The sequence below is a fragment of the Pseudorca crassidens genome, chromosome 2 (genome assembly GCF_039906515.1).
Source record: "Pseudorca crassidens isolate mPseCra1 chromosome 2, mPseCra1.hap1, whole genome shotgun sequence".
In the NCBI taxonomy this organism is placed as follows: Eukaryota; Metazoa; Chordata; class Mammalia; order Artiodactyla; family Delphinidae; genus Pseudorca; species Pseudorca crassidens.
In genome coordinates, this window is record NC_090297.1 from 173,558,026 (window position 1) to 173,573,345 (window position 15,320).

The 15,320-nt window shown below is 35.4% G+C and overlaps 1 long non-coding RNA gene across 2 annotated transcripts; it reads left to right on the plus strand.

The window, feature by feature from the left end:
• The first annotated feature begins 218 nt into the window (after positions 1 to 218).
• On the plus strand, positions 219 to 10,313 carry LOC137220124 (uncharacterized). 2 transcript variants are annotated; one of them, XR_010941485.1, is made up of 3 exons: positions 219 to 1,908; positions 2,841 to 3,033; positions 7,437 to 10,313. It is a non-coding gene; the product is annotated as an uncharacterized lncRNA (long non-coding RNA). The 2 variants fall into 2 exon arrangements; XR_010941484.1 differs by having other exon boundaries at positions 219 to 3,033.
• The last annotated feature ends 5,007 nt before the right edge of the window (positions 10,314 to 15,320 follow it).

The window sequence follows — 15,320 nt, forward strand, 5'->3', positions numbered from 1 at the left end:
TATTACCCAAAGTCCATAGTTTTCATCAGGGTTTACTCTTGGTTTTGTATATTCTATGGGTTTTGATAGATGTAAAATGACAAAAGAGAAATTTTGAGTTAATTTTTATAAAAAATGTAAGGCCTGTGTCTGGGTTAATTGTTCTATATGCAGATATCCAGTGATTCCAGCACCATTTGTTGAAGAGACTATTGTTTATATGTTGACAATAAAAAAATCTTCAGAGTAAATATCTGGAGAAAATTATTTTTTAATTAGTGAGATTTTAAAATATGAATCCTACTTCTTTTGAACCTAGTAGAGATGAAAAATTGAATAGGATAAAATAAATAAATATCAAAGAAATTATGCAAGAAATTAATAGCAATAAACATATTCACCTAAGAGGATATTTCTGAAAGAAATAATCTTTTGAGCAAGTGTGTCAAGGTAGATGTTGAGTATTTGTAAAGTTTTTCTTGTTTGTTTTTTTTTAAACTGACATGATAGGAGATCTTGACTCAAAGAGTTAAAGTTTCAATGAAGTTATGTGTACAATAGCTACCAAGACACTGAAAATAAGGTACACAAGTCACTCAGATGTTTTTTCTGCCACCATCGTTTCTAAGACTTCTACCTTAATCCAAAAAATATAATAAACTAACATTGGCGTCCCAGGAGGACACTGGGAGAAGCCAAGAGCCACATTGTAGGTTTACTCAGTTTACTCAGTCTATGGAATCACCTAAGAGATGAAGAACTAAGGCCTGCCAATAGCCACACACATGAGCTTGGAAGTGGATTATTGAGTCCCAGTGAAGGTTCATATAAAGCCAGCCCCAGCTGAAAGCTTAACAGCAACCTGCTGAGAGCCCCTGGGCCTGAACCACCCAGATAAATTGCTCCTGGATTCCTGACCCACCAAAATCTGTGAGACAAAAATGTCCAGTTTTTAAGCTGCTAAATGTTGTGGTGATGTGTTATTTAACAATGGTAATGAATATGCTGGTAATTAGAAACTTAGTTCAACTCTTCCTTTTATTTTATTGTTAATCTATCATTTACTTGATATACTTGTTCAAAATGTACAGAATTGTAATCCAAAAGCATGGACTATTATTTTTGATTCACAAATTAATTGATCAAATACTACATATTTTCAATATTTGTTTAAGAAAAAAGAGCCTGCTTGTTTCTATCTTGTATGTAATTTTCCACCTGATATATAAACATCAGGGGAGAGGACCTTTGGCAAACCCTCTCAAAAGCAAATGAGGAAAATATACCTGAAAAAACACCAGACAAATATGGCAATTATTGAATAAATCAGTAGACATTAAAACATTGAGTTCATTATTATATTCCAAACATCACAATGATATCTTATATTGAACAGGCATTTTCTTTTGCTCTGAAACGCTTCACTTTATATAACGGAGAATTTTTTGCTTCAGAAACACTGATTATTCCATTGTGAGCTGTAGTATTTTCAAAAGATAAAAGATGAGAAAAAAATCTTTAAAGAAACGAGATTTAAATGTAGATGGCACCATATAGGAATCCCATGCTGTAAAATACACAAGAAAAAAAAGGGTGAAATTGCTGTTTGTAGGAATAAAATAGTAGCATTTTATGGGTTGGGGAAGTTTTATGATACTACCTAATGATTTTCTTTGCTTGGCCAGTGTACGAACGCTTCGGCATCCGTAGGTTTTCCACGTCTAAATTGCTCGTCTCCTTGTTTACGTGGCTTTCCTCCAGTTATTTTATGAACCTCAGGCTTATTCGATTTCACTGTTGAAAATGCAGTTTCCTCAGATTTAAGGTGGCCTGCGTCACCTCAGTGATGGATCATTCCTCAGGGTGCATCATTTCTTTCATGCTGTGCTTCTATTTAATGACTGAGTCCATGTATCACCAAATACAGCGGTGAGTTGGCAACTACATATTTTGTCTATTTCATTTATGGCCCAAGAAGGCATCCTGAATGTCTAACTCCACCACAACCAAAGTTACTTAAAGAGAAGGAACTGAAAGCCGGGGAATTTAAAGAGTTTCTCCAAGATCTCTCTGCTCTCTGTTAAATGTGGCTTGCTTTACTCTTAAGATACACTGGGTAAATTCTCAGCTAAAATTAATATAGGTAAGACCCCCAAATTATCTACATCGACTATATTAAACAAAAAATGTGTAAACATGTAAAAAATTGTATCTTTAAAAATCCCAAAATTAATTGACATGGGAAGACAATGTAGAAAAAAATTACCTAAAAATCTTAATTCTTAGATCTAAAAACAGAGCCCCAGAGGTATTGAGTGAGTGAACTGGCATCACACAGCTGGTGGAAATTCTGGAATTATCATCTTAATACATTCACGTAAGAAGGCATAACAGGACTTTTTAATTCAATTTCTTGAATTTCTAAATTTTTCTAGTAGCCTCTCTGTCATAATTATATATCTAAGTATAAAGCAAAAATAACTAACCTATTATTCCATTACAAATCTATTTTTTCAGAAAGAAAAAAGAAGATAACCTATATTTTGATTATAATAAGAAATGTTAAACTTTCTTTATAAGGCTCTTTTTCAAACAAAAAAATTGGGAAAGGTACCAATGAATTCTAATAAAGTAAATATTAACTTTAAAAATATTTTCAATGATCTAAGTTATTAACTTAAAAAATTTGTTCTGTGGCCTGTGTTAGCAGGGTATGAAGCAGTTAGTGCATTTTAGAGTAAGTTATTTGTGATTTTAACATGGCAAGAAAAGTACTATTAGCAATTTCCACAAGATGTAAAGGAGATGATCTTGATATGATTATATAGAAAATTGCTCAACATGTCTTGTGCTTTAAGCAGAAAAGCACCGTGCAAGTAATCATTTAAGACCTCAAGATGAGATCCAAGGACACAAAAGACATATAAACATACCCTCAGTTCCTGCCAAAGATGGGAATTGATGTGATCCAAATAATGATGCAGAAGTAACATGGTGTAACAAGGAAAGACATTAACTGAAATAAGCAACAATGGTGAGAGAGATGGAAAGAACGTAAATGTGAGTTTTGATTCATTTTCAGTTTGTAGATGGGCCAAATCTTTTCAAGTTTATGATTTATTAAACATTTGAGGGATCAGAGGACTCAGAAACAGTATTATTTCTAAGTGTCAACACTAGCTGCATTTTTAATGTTTATTTTCAATGATACTCTTTCATTTATCTCTCTTTTGTCTCTTTTTATTCTCTTTGATTTTCATTCTTCTTCCCTCTCTATCTCCCTCCCTTCCCTCCTTCTTTCCTTCCTTCCTTCCATGTATAATTGCCATCATTTCTTTTTTCTTCTTCTTATCCTTCTTTCTTTCATACACCCCTATTTGAGACGATTCAGTCATTTTTACCAATGTAAAAGTGTCTGCCCAACTAATGCCCAGGTCTCATACACAGACACCATTCAACAATGGATATTCCTCAAATTCTCAGCATGCTTATTTATTGGTATCCATCTTAGGGTTGCTAGATAAAATACAGCATGACAGTTAATTTTGAATTTTATATACAAAACAAATCGATTTTTAGTAGAAATATATTTCATGTAATATAATTTGACATTCTTTATTTTTATTTGCTAATCTGGCAACACTAATTTACTTAATAAATAAATTAACTGTCATGTGAAATAATAATAATAGTAAAAATCCACAAATCCAGTCACATGCTTTTTGTCCTCATACATCTGAGTTTTCTGGAGTAGTGTAAATTAAGAACACGAGCTTTAAATCCAGATAGTTCTGAGTTTGAATCATAATTGTGCGATTCTGATCGAATCACTTCACCTCTCCAGGCTTGTTTTTCTCATTTAAAAAACAACAGTAATAATAGTAAAAGCTTCAGAAACTTGTTACGAAAATTAAATGGTATTATATGTAAAGTAAGTGGCAAAGGTAGTTCTTGTTTGTAAGATGCTTATTTCAAAAATGAAATTAAGTGTTTAAAATTCCACCAAGATGCTAGAATACATACCTTCTCTCTCTCTTAAAAATACACCCATTTATTTCAGATTCACGGGATATAACATAAGACCATTCATTCATTTGTTTATATACGAGGTACGTCTGTCACTTATAGAGGAAGTGAGGAGGTCATGTACAGAGCTTACAAAATTGCAAGTCAGAACTTGGAGCACTAAGAGATAGTTTGAAAATACACTGTAGCAAAACAGACCAACCTGAGCCAAGATTAAATTCATCGTTAAGTATTGAACTGTCAGTCAGGCCAACTGGCAAGTATGACAAAATACAGAAATACTGCTTGTCAAGGACAGTAGAAAACAGTTTACTTACGAAGTATTCATCCAGAACCTACTGCAAACCAAGATTTTACTCTGGTCAGTCTAGGTAAGGTCCCGGTTTCAAGGAATTCACAATACAGTCTTAGGGAAAAGAAACCTGAACAATCATTTTAAAACAATGCAGTAAATATAAAGATAGAAACGGCATTATTCTCAAATTACAAGGGTAACTTCTGAAGAAAGTGATCGCTGACTTTAGACTTTAAAATTAGCAGAAATAAATGGGAGAGAGGAAGATAAAGAAAACATAGACACCATGAGTGAAGGGTCAATTGCGTGGGTCCATGTTGCTATAAGCAATTAAATACCTCTAATGCTAAAATGTGATGGAGGAAGCATCAGGAGATAAGGAGAGAATCTACTATGTTCAAAGCAAATTACCAACATATGTATTTTTTAAGAACTCATTAAGATCTGGATATAAATAACAATTTTGCCATTTTGGGCAATTTTCCAGCCATTGAAGACTCCATGTAGGAAAAGAGAAAAAATGTGGTTAGAATGCATGTAAAACAAGAAGCACTTTATGCTCTAGGGGTGGGAATAGATGATGTCACACATGTCAGTGGTGACTCACAGAATCACAGGTTTTAAAGTGTTGAGATTTGCCTGGGATATCCACAGAATATATATGAAACTGACATTCAGATTTAACATCTGAGGGTTAAGGGATGAAGCCTTACAGAACAAGCTAGTTAGGAGAAAATTTAGTAAATTAAGAGATCGTTGAAATCCTGAAAATAGATAAGAATCGTTCCACCTCCTTCTCCCAAGAAAACATGTAAAGGCAAAGGGGAAAATTCAATAGATTGAAAAAACTTTTAGGGAACTCATACTTTTGAAACTGTGCTAAACTTTTTCTCCTTTTTCTCTTTCCCTTCTCTCCTGTGCCTGAAACATTCAATCTTTTAAATAGGGAAAAGCATGTAGGCATCTTGGGGAGGGGGGAAGGAGTGGGGAGGGGAGGGGAGCTGGCGGCCTGAGCAGAGTGAGTGAGACCTAGCCTGGCCTGGGGTCCCAGAGCCGAAGCGGTGATGAGTGTGTGTAGAAGGGCGGCTGTCCTTAGAAGGGCGGCTGTCCGGGCTGTGGTGGGGATGTCCTGTTAGGGAGTTTAGATCCAAGCAGGATGAAGAAGGGCATCTCCACGATGGGTGCCCTTGTTCGTTAGGATCTGGGGGATGGCGTGAAGCAGCCCAGCACCGATGTCAGAGTTTAGGTGGGTTGAAGAGAACATTCCTGGAGGGGAGGGTATTGGAGTGACATTTCAGAGAAGATGTGAGGTGAGACACACACCCACTAGAGGATGTCAGAAGGCAAGGGTGTGTGGCGGAGGTCGACCACACGAGGGCAGCCTGACCCTGCTTCTCACGCCCTGCCTGTAGGAAAGGGGGTCGGGGAGCAGAGACTGCCTAGCGAGCTGGGTCAGAACCCGAGGGCTGGGGAGGCAGCTAAATGAGGGGGCAGCAGAACCTGGCGTCCTGCAGCTGGAGCAAGGCGAGACGTCCCTGGGGAGGAGGAACTGGCCGTGCTGATGGAAGATTAATAATACGTGGATGGTGATTTGAAAAAATATTAATAATTAAATATACTAATAATTCAATTTATAAAATAAATAAATGCAAGAGTAATGAATATCATTGTACTGAAAATTTGCTAAGAAAGTTGCTAAGCAAGTAAAATTTAAAAATTATCACGAGAAAAAAAATTATAGCTTCGTATGGTGACAGATGGTAACTTATTGTGGTGATCTTTGCACAATGCATACAAGTGTTGAGTATGAATGAGCACTGTGGATTTGGATAGGAATTGGAAGTATTCTTAATGCTTGTCTTCAGTATAAAGAAATGGTTGAAAATACCTCAGCTGTAAATGTGTATATTTTTTGTATAGTTATATATATATATCTATATATAGATATACACATATGCCTATATATATCTATATATAAATATATACATATACCTATATGTACACATATTTATGTGTATATATATACATATATATGTGTATATATATATATATATATATATATATATATGAAATGTGTGTGTGTATCCACATTCTCTAGCTCTGTTTGCAGAGAGGGCCTGGTAGCAGATGCACACCAATAGCAATGAGCTTGGCTAATATCCACTTTTATCTTCTAAATAACATTCTCCAACAAAAGAAATTAGGGTTTCTTATAGACAGGGCTGATTTGATTCCAGGGCATGAGGCATGGAAAGAACAAACAATTCATGGTATGTATATATTTCTTACCAGAAACAAGGAAGTGCTCAAAAAGTGATGGGTCAAGAGAAGGGTGTTCCCACTGGGCAACTCTGAGACAACTGGAGAATCGAATAATTGATAATAGTAAGAAATTTTAACTCACTTGTCAAGACTCTCAGGAGAAGACTCTCATAGAGTTCTATCAGTGCCCACCATGCAATGAATGTGGTTTATTGATAGCATATGCTTATAGATGGATATCAATACTTGGCCGTATCAATCTGGGGCAATAGGCATTTTCAAAGATGAAATGTGTAAACTGTCACTACAGATCAGCATTAACAGCACTCACAATCAATCTTGAAGGTAAGGAATACTAACTTTGAACCAAGTAAAATATTCCTTAAAAAGAATCTCTTTATTTTCAGTGGATCTGTGTTTCAAAAAATAATTATTATTATTTTTTAATTTCATTAATAAGAAATTGTGGAAACCGGTTCATATAAGCACAGACAGACCTCATTTTAGTGTGTTTTGTCATATTGCGTTTCGCAGACATTGCATTTTTTAGAAATTCTTCAGTTTCTCAGTTCAATTTCAAATTTTTCGTGTGCAGCAACATTGCATCAAATAAGTCTACAGGCACCATTTATCCAACAGTATTTGCTCACTTTGTGTCTCTGCATCACGGTTTGGTAATTCTCACAATATTTTAAATTTTTTATTATTATTATATTTGTTATGGTCATCTGTGATCAGTGATCTCTGATGTTACTATTGTAATTGTTTTGGGGCACCATGAACCACACCCATATAAGACAGTGAACTTAATAAATGTGTGTGTTCTGACTGCGCCACTGACCAGTCCTTTGCCGGTCTCTCTCCCTCTTTTCAGGCCTCCCTCTTTCCTGAGACACAAAAACATTGGAAGTAGGCCAATCAATAACCCTACAATGGCCTCTAAGCGTTCAAGTGAAATGAAGAGTCGTACCACTCTCACGTTAAATCAAAAGCTAGAAATGATTAAGCTTAGTGAGGAAAGCATGTTAAAACAGAGAAGGGCTGAAAGCTAGGCCTCTTGTGTCAAACAGTTAGCCAATTTGTGAAGGCAAAGGAAAAGTCCTTGAAGGAAATTAAAAGTGCTCCTCCAGTGAACACAGGAGTGATAGGGAAGTGAAACAGGCTTATTGCTGATATGAAGAAAGGTTCAGTGGTCTGGATAGAAGATCAGACCAGCCACAACTTTCCGTTAAGCAAAGCCTAATCCAGAAGAAGGCCCTACCTCTCTTTAATTCTATGAAGACTGAGAGAGGCGAGGAAGTTTCAGAAGAGAAGTTTGAGGCTAGCAGAGGTTGGTTCATGAGGTTTAATGAAACAAGGCCTCTCCATACCATAAAGTACTAAGGCGAGACAGCAAATGCTGATGTAGAAACTGCTGCAAGTTATCCAGAACATCAGGTTAAGATAATCCATGAAGGTGGCTACACTAAACAGCAGATTTTCAATGTAGACAAAATACCCTTATATTGGAAGAAGATGCCATCAAGAACTTTCATAGCTAGAGAGAAGTCAGTGCCTGGCTTCAAAGCTTCAAAGGACAGGCTGACTCTCTTGTTAGGGGCTAATGCAGCTGGTGACTTTAAGTTGAAGCCAATGCCCATTTACCGTTCTGAAAATCCTAGGGCCCTTAAGAATTATGCTAAAGCTACTCTGTGTACAGACAGAGTATAAATGGAACAGCAAAACCTGAATGACAGCACATCTGTTTATACAACATGGTTTACTGAATATTTTAAGTCCCTTGTTGAGACCTACTGCTCAGAAGAAAAGATTCCTTTCAAAATATTACTGCTCAGTGACAATGCATCTGGTCACCCAAGAGCTCTGATGGAGATGTACAATGAGATTAATGTTGTTTTCATGCCTGCTAACACAACATCCGTTCTTCAGCCCATGGATCAAAGAGAAATTTTGACTTTCAAGTCTTATTATTTAAGAAATATATTTTGTAAGGCCATAGCTGCCACAGACAGTGATTCCTATGATGGATCTGAGCAAAGTAAATTGAAAACCTTCTGGAGAGGATTCACCATTGTAGCTGCCATCAAGAACATTCATGATTCACAGGAAGAGGTCAAAATATCAACATTAATACAGTTTGGAAAAAGTTGATCCCAACCCTCATGGGTGACTTTGAGGGTTCAACACTTCAGTGGAAGAAGTAACTGCAGATGTGGTAGAAATAGCAAGAGAATTAGAATTAGAAGTGGACCCTGAAGATGTGACTGAATTGCTGCAATCTCATAACACTTGAATGGATGACGAGTTGCTTCTTATGGATGAGCAAAGAAAGTGATTTCCTGAGATGGAAACTACTCCTGATGAAGATGCTGTGAAGATTGTTGAAATGGCAACAAAGGATTTAGATTATTCCATAAACTTAGTTGCTCAAAGCAGAGGCAGGGTTTGAGAGGATTGACTTCAATTTTGAAAGAAGTTTTACTGTGGATAAATGCTATCAAATGGCGTTGCAGGCTACAGAGATATCTCGTCCATGAAAGGTTGTGGCAAAGGTCACTGTTGTCTTATTTTAAGAAATTGCCACAGACACCTCAACCGTTAGCAACCACCTGATCAGTCAGCAGCCATCAACATCAAGACAAGATTCTCCACCAGCAAAAAATTATGACTCGCTGAAATCTCAGATGATGGTTAGCATTCTTCAGCAATATAGTATTTTTAATTAAAGTATGTACATTGTTTTTTTAGACAATGCTCTTGCAGACTTCATAGACTACAGTATAGTGTAAACATAACTTTTATATGCACTGGGAAACCAAAAAACTTGTGTGATCTGTTTTATTGAGATATTCTCTTCATTGTGGTCTGGAGCCGAAGTCCCAACATGTCCGAGGTATGTCTGTACCTATGTATTATCCCATTTCTATATCTTAGCCATAAAATATTTGCCAATGTCTATTCTAGGTCAATTACATATTTAAGTAGGCATTAATCATTTTACAATACTGAATGCAATTGTGCAAATACATATTACAGAGGTATTTCCCAAACTATAAAATAAAAAAAGAGGAATATCTGAAGGTACTGAAGTTTAATCACATCATTGCCCATCAGCGTGCTCTACTGGAGTTATGATAATCTATCAGTGTTATAATTGATCTATTACAGTTTACGTTCCCCTAAAATGATCTTTCAGTGAATATCAGGGGATCTTTGAAGATGAAGAAGGAAGAAAGAGTGAGGGGAGTAACCAAATGGGACTAGAGTTGCTGTTGCTCTGTCCGCACCAAAGATTTAAATGAGTCAATCAGGATACCTACTATGTACCTAGCACAAGGATTGTTGTCAGAAGGACTTATCAAGACCACGCTGTGTGAATGGGTGTTTGAGATGGCATCGAGTAATATCAGTTGTACTGAACATGCTGGTCGCTTGTTCCTGACCGTAAAATTAGAGGATTGGCTGCACCATTTCCAATTTTCATTCTCTTCATTATACTTCTGATAATGTAGAACTAATTTGGAATTATTTTCAGACAGTTGACAAAATAAACTCATAATGAATTAATTCATATTAACTAAAATATGTAAATTAATTTTCCTGGGTTTTGTATAATTGAGAGATAATATAGAAATATGGACACTCTGTGAACTTTGGACTCAAGTAGAGTTTGGGTTTAATTCCTGTTGTCCTTAATAAGATCTGTGAGTTTGTCTTTACCTATAAAACTGGAATAAAAATTCCTTCTTTATATTGTATGTATGATTTTATGGAATAATACATTTAAAAGATCTAGCATAATGACGATGTCGCTCATATCTGACAGTTCATGCCTGACAGTTCTTTTTCTTCATTTTGTGCTTATTATGGTTGTTTCTAGTCCCAGTCTCTTCTGATTTTTTACTTACTATGCCTTGATTTTTGTAAAACTTATGTCCACCTTACTTCCTCGTTTTAAATTGTTTCCCTTTTACGTCTCTTAAAATTTTAGATTTATAGCTGCTCCTCTACATTTGTGATCCATAGAGGATATTTTCTTAGAAGTCAAAGTGTACAATATGAGATGTGAACTCCTGGAAGAGAACATGTTAATGTTGCCTTTCACCTTAGCCTGATGGGAAAGTTTAAGTATGAACAATTCATGATTAAAAATGAGGAGTTAATGACTAAATTGCCTAAGGACAAAGAAAAGGAATTTGAGAGATAAGAAATTTACCATGTTTTCAAAAATAAAGCCCTTGTAATATTATGCTTATAAAAATACCTTGAATTATATAAATTAAAAAATATTGTATTGCTGTCATTTATATTAAATAGAGTATAAAAGACAGAAAATCAACTTCACAGTCAGTGTGGAGAGATCCCATGTGCCCCAGGACACATTCCCTAATGTTGAAAAATGGATGGATTGGAGGCCAGAAATAGCGCAAGAAAGAAGTTATCTCATAATTTATCAGAATATATGTTAATAGAGGTTTAGAATTATTATTATTAAATAAAGAACAGATTATTAAGTATAAAGTTTCTTTTTTTTTTCAAAATTAACGTCCAAAATGTAATAATCAGCAAAAGAAGCAATAATATATGGGCAAGGATTCGTAAACTACACAGATCAAGGGCTGAATTACAGGATATTTTTATTTTTATTTATTATTACTTTTTTCTTTTGCGGTACGCGGGCCTCTCACCGCTGTGGCCTCTCCCGTTGCGGAGCACAGGCTCCGGACGCGCAGGCTCAGCGGCCATGGCTCACGGGCCCAGCCGCTCCGCGGCATGTGGGATCTTCCCGGACCGGGGCACGAACCAGTGTCCGCTGCATTGGCAGGCGGACTCTCAACCACTGCGCCACCAGGGAAGCCCCCAGGATATTTTTAAATGGTTGAAAAAAAAAAGTAATAAGAATAAGCAAAGCAGAAACAGGAGCAGCAGCAAGAGAGACCATATACAGTCTCTAAAGCCTAAAATATCCACAACCAATTCTTTACAAAAGAAGTTTGCAGATCTCTGATATAGGACATATATTTTAAGAGTAATTATATTAATTTGTTTTTTAAATTTCTGAAGTGATTTTATAAATAAGATCTTATAACTCATTTTCCTTTTGATTAAGTGTGAAAACGGGGAATAATACCTGCTTTACCATATTTAAATGTCATCATATTTTTATAATTTAGTCAAAATACGAGATAATTATCAGATTAAGCTTGGGACAGAAGAGGTAGTTTAAAGGCAAGAATCAAGATGAGGTCACCTAAAGACTATGAATAGTGAAAGTCAAAATTGGGTGAAAGAGGCAGAAAGAAGCCAAGGTTTCATCACTTACTAGATGTCTGGGGCAACAAGTTAGTTACCAAAGTTGCACACGCATATACAGACACAATCAGAATCAAACAACCATAGTAAATGCTCATAAATAGTTCTTAAACAGATATCATCATTTCATATATTGCAGTTTAGAAAACATTGAAGCCTATAGTTTATGTTTAGGTTCGATTGAAACCAATGAGGTATATAACTTTCTATAATAAGAAAAAATATAATGATGTTGCATTGATATTAACTCATATATTTACAATTGTTACCTGAATTATCATAAATTTATTGTTGGTATCTAAATTATTGGAGAAATGAATTCTGTGAAGTGAATTATTTTGCATGAATTATTTGCAAAATAGAAACCAGTAACCTGAGAGTTTGCACTCAGACCCTCTTGGGATGCAGTTTCTCTTAGGAAGAATCTGGTGCTATGAAACACTGAGAATACCGTCTATTCCTATGGACGTTCCAATGCAACAATAACAACATACACAATATCTACTGAATGTTCCTTATGTGCTAGGCCACTTGTAAAAATTATACATAGATTATCCAAGAGCTTTATATAGATTATAATTGGTCAAACAGAAAATAGTTTTAACTATTACAAGGGACAGACCATGGTTGCAGAAAATGTTAGATGGGAAGATAATTTTAACAATACAAGCAATACATCCAAAAGGCTATTTGTTAGCGTTCTAATGTTAGCCAGTGCTTATTGTGGAGAGCAGTTAGCCTTAAAGGTATTTTATTTTCCATGGGTAATATTAAATGGAGATTTTCTTTTGGACCCCTTTCTCTTAAAAGTATTGTGACAAATGAGCTTTCGAAGAGTGAATTACTTTTAACTTGTTGGCATCTCTTTCCCAAACTATGTCGTTCAAATTTGTTCTGAGGCCCTTATGCCAATGGCAACTCTGAAAGAAGTTTTACAAATATAAGTACTTGTGCCAGGTATTACAGTAATGTCTGCTAGAAATAGTTTTTTCTCCAAAGAATTGTAAAATGTTGATAAAACATAAATATTTCGGATTTAAGAAAGTTTAATTTCAAACATATTTTAGTATAGATAGATACTTCTAAGGTCAACTTATTGTAAATATACTTCTCCATTGACATTTTCCCTGGAGTCAAATATATTTCATAACGTCATAAATCCATAGGAAGTTTTATATGATTGCCTGTATTCTTATATCAAACAGGAGGAATATATTATTATTGAAGTACTACTCAATACAGTGCGCTTAAATAGTCAGTGGTCTGCAGAACCATGGCATTTGCAATCTGGTAGTGCAGAAAATTCATCATGAGTGTCCTCAGAGAGACTCAGGCCTTTTTGACCTATTTCACAAGTAAATGAAATACTTTCTTTGCTCACTGTTGTGGTGAAAAATCAGACAAAAGTTAAAATAAGGTTTGGAAAAGCTATGAATAACTTAGCTGTCTGTGCCAGTTAGTGTTGCTGTCAGGTCCAAAACCCACCCTTCTGAACTTTGCTTTGTGATGTTGGGGTTCAGGCTCTGCCTCACGGTGTTTCCCATGTGTCCGTGAGGTGCATGTGTAAGGGCCCATCTAGAGAAGTGTTCTGGAAATCTGGGAGAAGGAGGAAAATGTCTTGACCTTTCCTTGGTGTCCTCTTGTCCCACCTGCATGAATTCAGCAAAGGCCTGTAGTCCTGGCAGAGGTGTTTAGGTCCAGGACCCAGTTTTTTTGTTTTTCTCTGTGTTCCCATAACCAGCTGTGTTTTCTCTGTGTTCCCTCAGGGCTGGAAGCACCAGCCCGTAATGCTTTCTTCTCAAGGGTCCCAGTAACTGCAGCTCCCTCCTCCCTGCTGCGGTCCTGGCACCCACTGACAGCCTTCCCACTTCAGAGATTTTAGTTTCACCTCCACAAAAAACTCTCCTCCAAATTTCTAGGTCCTAAAGATCCAAATTCTTCCCTGTGTTTGCTGAATAATTTCTAGAATAACTATCCATGTGTTACCCCAGAATCCTGACTTGGCTTTGCAGTTGTTGACTCGCAACTGGTAATGAGTTCTTTGTATTAATTTCTGTTTGTAAAAATAAATGATGGAGCTTTTGCTTTCCTTACTGAATCATGACTTAAACCATCTTTAATTAAAAACTTGACTTTTCTTATTAAAGTCAAAGGAATCTTTTTAATCCTAAAAAAGAATTAAAACAGAAGAAAGAATACCTTATTTTTCTTAGCCCCTATTCCCCTATATACTGTAACAGATGTAAAATGATAAATAAATATTAAAAAAAGAAAAGAGTGACCCAAGGATGCACTTTTCACTCGCCTGTTTCTCAGTCCCGAATGTATGTTTGTGTTAAATTGTTATATATTAATATTCTGCCTTATAAGACAAATTATTTATGAAGATACTGACTAGCATTAGTTAAATACTAAACAACCATTATGCAACGGTGCATGGAATACCTTACCTTTATGTATAGGAAGACAGAAAAAAAAAGAAAATGAATCCAAGCCCAAAATACAATGAGAGTTAAGATGTTCTATTTAGGGGTGACATGTATATGATAAAGACATGTAAGAAACAAAAAATTACAAAGAAAAAATTCAATAAGTCACAGTATATATAAAACAAATATTTGTCCATCTCTCCACTTGGTTTAGGAAAATAACAAAATTTTGAGGTATTTTTCTCTAAATTACTTGTCAAGGGGACTAGTGCCAGGACTGTAAGGTCTTTATATAGCAAGTCATGTGGGTAGAGGTTTTTGATCTCCCAAAGACAGTGGCTAAAGATTGGTACTGCTCTTTCATGCTTTGCTGAACTAGTAATTTTCAGGGAAATAATTGTTCAGACAAGTCTTGTTATAATGAAAATAAATTCCAGCAGATATTTCTTCCATCAATGTGGCTTCAGATAAATACCATATCTTTAATAGAAAAGGATGGGAGAGGGTAAAGAATTTGCCATATTTCTTATTTTTGATGATTATACTCCTATGCTTTGTGGACAAAAATTCCATTTGATCAGTCTTATACAAATTGGAAAGCAAATTAGGTATCTGAGCAGTAGTTTAGAGTCTAAGTGACCTTTCTGTAATTCAGACCTAACTATGATTATTTATCACAACAACTATACATTTATTTCTATTTGAAGTCATTAAAGGTTAAAAAATAACACAAACATGAGTTAATAAGTTGTTGCCAAAATTAACCAATCAATCAACCAATTAAGTTACTCTCTTCTCTATATTTTCCATCATATTTTCACATGAAAACAAATGGTCTTCCTACTTCAGATGAAAATTTAATATCAAAAGAGTTTACTGTTGGATTATTTATTTGCATTTTGTTTCAGAATTTAATTTTGCATAGTCTTTAAAGTAGTATTCACTGTTGACAAAAGGATAATTAAATTTGTAATCTTCTCTGAACTTGATGTTTAGATGAGAATCATGAAGTTCAT